The 6,447-nt window shown below is 38.0% G+C and overlaps 1 non-coding gene across 1 annotated transcript; it reads left to right on the top strand.

Moving 5' to 3' along the window:
- The first annotated feature begins 4,842 nt into the window (after window positions 1–4,842).
- On the top strand, window positions 4,843–4,918 carry TRNAP-GGG (transfer RNA proline (anticodon GGG)). Its single transcript has one exon. It is a non-coding gene; the product is annotated as a tRNA-Pro (tRNA).
- The last annotated feature ends 1,529 nt before the right edge of the window (window positions 4,919–6,447 follow it).

Below are 6,447 nucleotides of genomic sequence, written 5' to 3'. Positions count from 1 at the left end.
TAGGGAGGGACCACACTTCTTTAGTGATGAAAGGAAGGAACTCTGGTGTGTCTCTAAAGTAGTGAATGTTCCTTAATCCAGAATGAGGCTTTGCTAGAAAGGGGGAGGGATCTGAAGCTCAGAGGCCTGTCCTTTCACTGAACTAACTTAGACTTGGTCATGTCTATGATTAAACTGAGGGTGAGCATTCAAATTAGGATTGATCTAGCCTCCTAAATAGGTTTTATAAGCCCTTTTATGGGGGGGTGGTGGTGGCGGGGAATAGACATTCACAGAGGTTAAATAACTTAGCCAAGTTATTTCTTTAATTGTCATTGGTTTGTTTGGCTTTCTCTTTCTTCTTGAGATAATTTTTATAAGTACTATTTTTCTAGAGAACTTTTTATTTTAATTTGTATTATAAAATTATTTTTATAATTACAAAAAAATCTCTACTGATCCGTATTATCCAAGATAATAATAGCATTAAAGTATTAATAGAAGTAAGATGGGGCTATCATTCTGCATCTTATTCATGATTTTCATGTAGTGAAATGGAAAGCTTTCTTTGTTATCTTCTGAAGTCTCCAGAGTAAGATATGAGTTATCTGTTTCTTATAGGCTTTGTAAAATTTTTGTGAGGAAGTAATTGGGAGGGTTTTTTTTGTTTTGTTTTGTTTTTTATTTTGTTTTGTTTTTTGCTTAGTTTTTTGTTTGTTTGTTTTTGTATTTTTCTGAAGCTGGACACGGGGAGGCAGTCAGACAGACTCCCGCATGCGCCCGACCGGGATCCACCCGGCATGCCCACCAGGGGCCGATGCTCTGTCCATCTTGGGGCATCGCTCTGCCGCAATCAGATCCATTCTAGTGCCTGAGGCAGAGACCACAGAGCTATCCTCAACGCCTGGATAAACTCTGCTCCAATGGAACCTCGGCTGTGGGAGGGGAAGAGAGAGACAGAGAGGAAGGAGAGGGGGAGGGGTGGAGAAGCAGATGGGTGCTTCTCCTGTGTGCCCTGGCCAGGAATCGAACACGAGACTCCTGCACGCCAGGCCGACGCTCTACCACTGAGCCAACCGGCCAGGGCCTTGCTTAGTTTTTTCGAGTTTTGTTTCTATTAGGGTATACCGGAATCAGTCAAGAATTGTTGATTAGCAATTCAATTATTTTAATTGTCATTGGTTTGTTTGGTCTTTCTCTTTCTTTTTGAAATAATTTTTGTAAGTAATATTTCTCTATAGAAATTTTTATTTTAATTTGTGTTATTATATAATTATTCTTATAACTTAAAAACAATCTCTAATAATCTGTATCTGTTGCATTTTTCTTTCCTTATGTATTTTATTTTTATCTTCTTTTTTCTGTTTTATATATCTTTCAATCTTGTCCTTGTTATGCTGTCTTTAAATTTTTTTTGTCTTTAAATCTTAAACATATCTATAATTTCAGTTTATAGCAGTTTTAAGGTTCCTTTATGCTCATTCTATTGTTTTTGTTGTTTCTTGGTTTGTTTCTATTGACTAATTTCTACTACATTTGGGTCACATTTGTTGCTGCTTCACATGGCTTGTCATTTTTTGGTGAATTTCTGATATAATTAATGATGCATAATCAAACATATGGGATTTTTATCTTCCTTTAAAAAGTTTTGAAGTTTGTTTTTTTCAGGGCAAGACAAATGTGCTAAGGCAAGTCTAGTTTCACTCCTTAAGTGTGACTCTTAACGCATTTTCCACTGATTGCATTGAATGTCAAATGAGATTTCTACAGTCTGCTTGCTTGGAATTTGGATGTCTCTCAGTCTTTTGTGAGGTCTGAAAATCACTCACTTATAGCTTCCTTTATTTGTTATTTGTGTAGCTTCCTGGAGTGTCAACTTTTTACTTTACATGTACAGATTAGGATGAAGTCAAAGATTCTTGGTTATGTTCCTAAAGACTCAGATTTACATGTCTAAGGTAGAGCATAGAAGATAGATAGACAAATGATAGATAGTTGATTCCAACTAAGTTACAAGAGAAAAATGCTACAATAGAAGCTATCCCAAATGCTGATTTATCCTCTGAGTTATGTAAATAAACAATGTATAAAGCTCTGGAATGAAGCTCGAACCTTGCTCATGTTACAAGACCAGTGAATGCAAAGGAAAACAACTCATGGGTTATTTTTCAGTACAAACTTTTAGAGTTTATTTCTCTTTGTTTGCTTTGGCATACATACCTGAAATACACAATACTAAGCACCCTTACTTCTGAATAAATGGACAAGAGTATTTCATCAAAAAGAAATGAAAAAACAAGGAAACAGTTGTAAACTAAGAGCTCATCTTGAAATGTTGATTACCTTCCAATTTCTCAAGACCCCTAGACCCACAGCATGTGCATCAGTCAAGGTGCCCTCAGGAAATTGATTCCAACTCTGATGATGCTGAAGACTTTTTCTGACACACCCAACAAGAATGGTTGAGGCAAGACTCTGACAGGCTAACTATAGCAGAAAGCCGTTACCTCTCCTGGGTGGAAGGCCAAGAGGAGGGGCTGCCTCAGAATTCATATCCTGGAGAACACAGCCATGGCTATAATCTTAACAGTGATTCAGGAAAAGTCCTGGGGAAAGAATATCTAATTTCTGTCATTCTCCATCTTCTGAAAACTTCCCGATACCTCATAATTGGCAAACCTAACTAGAAATCTGACAAAGGATGGGGAGAAGGAGAGGATCAACTCCAGGGCAGACATCAGGGAGGAAAAGGGTAGAGAATAAATTAGAATGTAATGAGTGGGTGAAGCAAATAGGGAATCAACAGCACACTGGAGGAAAAAAATCACAGGGGCAATACTTCTTTATGTGAATGTTTTCTTCTGCATAGAATTTTGTTCTTTTGATTTATTAGTTTTACTTTTTTTGTTTTAAAATGTACATTGCAAATATTTTCAGAAAAGTTAATAAGATAATAAAACTTATAAATTAATTTAGCTTCTTTCAAAGCATGTACACTTAAAAAACCAGTGAGTGTAACAACATTTACAGCTCATTGTAATCTCTCTGTAGAACATCAGGAAGCCTGCAAAATGAAGTATACCTAGTAAAAAGTGCCTTAAGTAGAGCCTAATAAATCTTAGACTAGCAGACAGTTCAAACAGGAAGACCTGCTGAGCTCTGATGCAGGAGAGTCTAATCCGCAGGATAAATTGTTCCAAGAAGAACTCATCCTTGTGAAAATATATTATCCTTATGACAATACTAAGGCCATTGTCCAAGACAGTTATTGGCTGTGCAAATGCCAGTAACAGAAGTGAAATATACCAGAAAACTGAAGATGAAGAAAGAAATAGGTGATCAAATAAAACCTACAGAGAAATGGAAATGCCTGTGATGGTTCTGCCCGTCTGATGTCTTAGTTATGACATTGCTGTGATCTGCCTGGGCTGGTACTACCAAGTGCCATGTTCAGATAGATTTAAAAGATAACTTAAGAGAATTTCCTTCCTATAAGTTAATAACTGTATCCTGAGTTAAATCAACTTGGAAGCCAAAAGAGGTCTTCAAAGGACTGACAGTGTCTAAACAAACAAAACCATTCAAGTCAGAGTACAGAGGTTATTACAGTCTTGGAGAGAAAATATTTTTGCCCTTTGCTCCATTTGGTAAACAGGTTTTAAAAATTACTTTAATAAAACATTTTATAAAATTGTGATTCACTTCAGTTACTCCCATATATATATATAAAATCAAATATAAACTAAATTAACTTCCTGGGTTAGTCAAGTGCAGAAGCTTAAAGAAAACAATTTTGCTTCAGGTGCGGGAGGACTACTACTGACAAAATTTGGTGAGACCTATGATCATTAACTCATCTAAATAAATACACAGTCTTTATTTTACCTGCATAGACACTGTTTTAGAACATATCCTCTGCCAAAGCAAGGAGATGACTGATCTCATGTTAAATTAAAAATTGGGGTAAATCTCTTCATAGCTTCACTAATAGTATCCACCAGCAAACAGTTGGGGCTATTTGTTTAATGTTTATATATCTTCATAAAAACCATGTAAGCTAGTGCCTAATGTGTGATGATTTAAAGATAGGAAAGGATTCAGACTTTTCCACCTGAGAGACTATGCCCATCACCCCTTCTTGGAGACCACATTCAATGATGTGCTTTGTATAACATCATAGTCTCAGTATTATATTTATTGGCCCTTTCTTCTAAATCAACCCTACAAAGTCATCTTCCAAGGCATTATTTTGTGTGTGTGCAACAGATTGGTAGGATGGGGGTAAAATGGGACTCTTCAACCCTGGTTGTGGCCCCAGACCCACGGGCTCTCTGTGTCAAGTCTGTACAGCTTACTTCACTGGTTTATGTCTCATTTTATTTTTCTGGAGATGATTTGTCTGTATTTCATTACTGATAAGTTTCCAAAGATACATTCTAATAGAAATCAAGGGGTAGTGAAAAATCCCTAAATGTCCTTGCCTATTTATTTTTTAAGATAAAACTAATTTTTCTTCCTTTGTTTTTAAACAACAAGCCCTTAAAATTTTTTTAAAGTAATACATGTTCAGTAAAGATGATCTTTAAAATATAAAATTATACAAAAAAAAATTTTTCTCATACCCATGAACACGTAATCTTGTAGATTTAGGTTTTTTCCCTCTGGACACACATTCTTTCTCATATACAGACCCACATTTCAATAGAATCAAATTATATTGTGTATATAACACTATATTACAAGCATTTTCCCACATTAACGGTATTTTAAAAAATTATTTTAAGTACTAACATAATGTGCCATTCTATTGGCATACCACTGTTCAGTAAATAGTGCTCCTATTTTTTAAATATCATGCTTTTTGCCCTGGCCAGTTAGCTCAGCGGTAGAGCGTCGGCCTGGGGTGCAGGAGTCCCAGGTTTGATTCCTGGCCAGGGCACACAGGAGAAGCGCCCATCTGCTTCTCCACCCCTCCCCCTCTCCTTCCTCTCTGTCTCTCTCTTCCCCTCCCGCAGCCAAGGCTCTATTGGAGCAAAGATTCCCTGGGCGCTGAGGATGGCTCCTTGGCCTCTGCCCCAGGCTCTAGAATGGCTCTGGATGCAACAGAGTGACGCCCCAGAGGGGCAGAGCATCGCCCCCTGGTGGGCATGCCGGGTGGATCCTGGTCGGGTGCATGCGGGAGTCTGTCTGACTGCCTCCCGTTTCCAGCTTCGGAAAAATGGGAAAAAAAAAAAGAAAAAAAATATCATGCTTTTTAATGTTTTGTTGTTGTTGTTTTGTTTTTGCCCTTGTTGTTAGGAGCAATGGTGTGTTGAGTACTGGAAGGGGGTGCAGAACCTGTGTCAACACCTCTGATAATTTATGGTCAATTTTGTTAAGTGTGCATATTGAGTAAATACCTTTAAACACTTTCTGGTCTGATGATACATTGAGGTAAATTGATTTCCTAATAATTTTCACTCAGCCCTGAAACCCAAAGGCTAGATAGACATCTGTGAACTACTCCTCTCAACTTTCTTGGTTCTTGCTCAGTTCTGCTGAAAAGCGAGAGTAATGTGAGCTTTTAGTGACTAAGATAAAGAAAAGTACTAACTTCCTGATGCACTGTGGAAAGTGAGACATGACATTCAGCTCTTGCTTGGTGGTGGATAACCTCTTGAGAGTCACCCACATCCACGGTGCTGGCAGCTGAGGTATTTCCCATTTTAGGAGATCTACACATCCACCTGACTATGACCCAGGCTCTACCCAGCCTTCCAATGATTGCATCTGTTTTAAACTCTTGACTACACCAGACAATTCATATAGCTTCCTTTGTCATGACTGATTTTCATGGGTGCAGTCACCATCTTAGAATTCTCTGAAATATTGGACAGTCTCATTGTTTCTCACTTCCTCTCAACTGGCCTCTGTGGACTTCTGAGCCTTGTTGCACTCCTTTTTTTTTTTATCTTACTCTGGAGTCTTCATGTTATTTTCTCAATAGCTCTTCCTCTTTTACTCTTGAAATCAGAGCACTTCCTGTGATAATTTCAATTTGGAACCCTAGAAGGGACAGCAACAGAGACACACTAGACATCTTTTCACAGAACAACCTGTCAGCAGCCAGGCCTAGACACACTTTCTGGGTCACACCTGAATGGCAGCAGCTCAAAGGGGAGTTATAAGAAACCAAAGGGTTTCCTAGGTGGCAGAAGCAGCAGGCAGAGGGCCAACATGTGTCCCCTGGGTGTGGTTGCTGCCCTAGACCTGCTCCTCCATATCCTGAGAGGGAATGGTAGGTATAGAATTATCAGTACTCCTATACAGTAATCTGAGGAGATATGTTCCAAGACCCCCAGCAAATTCCTGAAACCGCAGATAATACCGAATCCAATATATACTATATTTTTCCTATAATTATATGCCTATGATAAAATTCAATTTATAAATTTTGCACAGTAAGAGATTGATAACAGTAATCATAAA

The sequence above is a fragment of the Saccopteryx leptura genome, chromosome 6 (genome assembly GCF_036850995.1).
Source record: "Saccopteryx leptura isolate mSacLep1 chromosome 6, mSacLep1_pri_phased_curated, whole genome shotgun sequence".
In the NCBI taxonomy this organism is placed as follows: Eukaryota; Metazoa; Chordata; class Mammalia; order Chiroptera; family Emballonuridae; genus Saccopteryx; species Saccopteryx leptura.
Note: the sequence above shows the minus strand (reverse complement) of the source record. Positions and strands in the feature narration are given on the sequence as shown.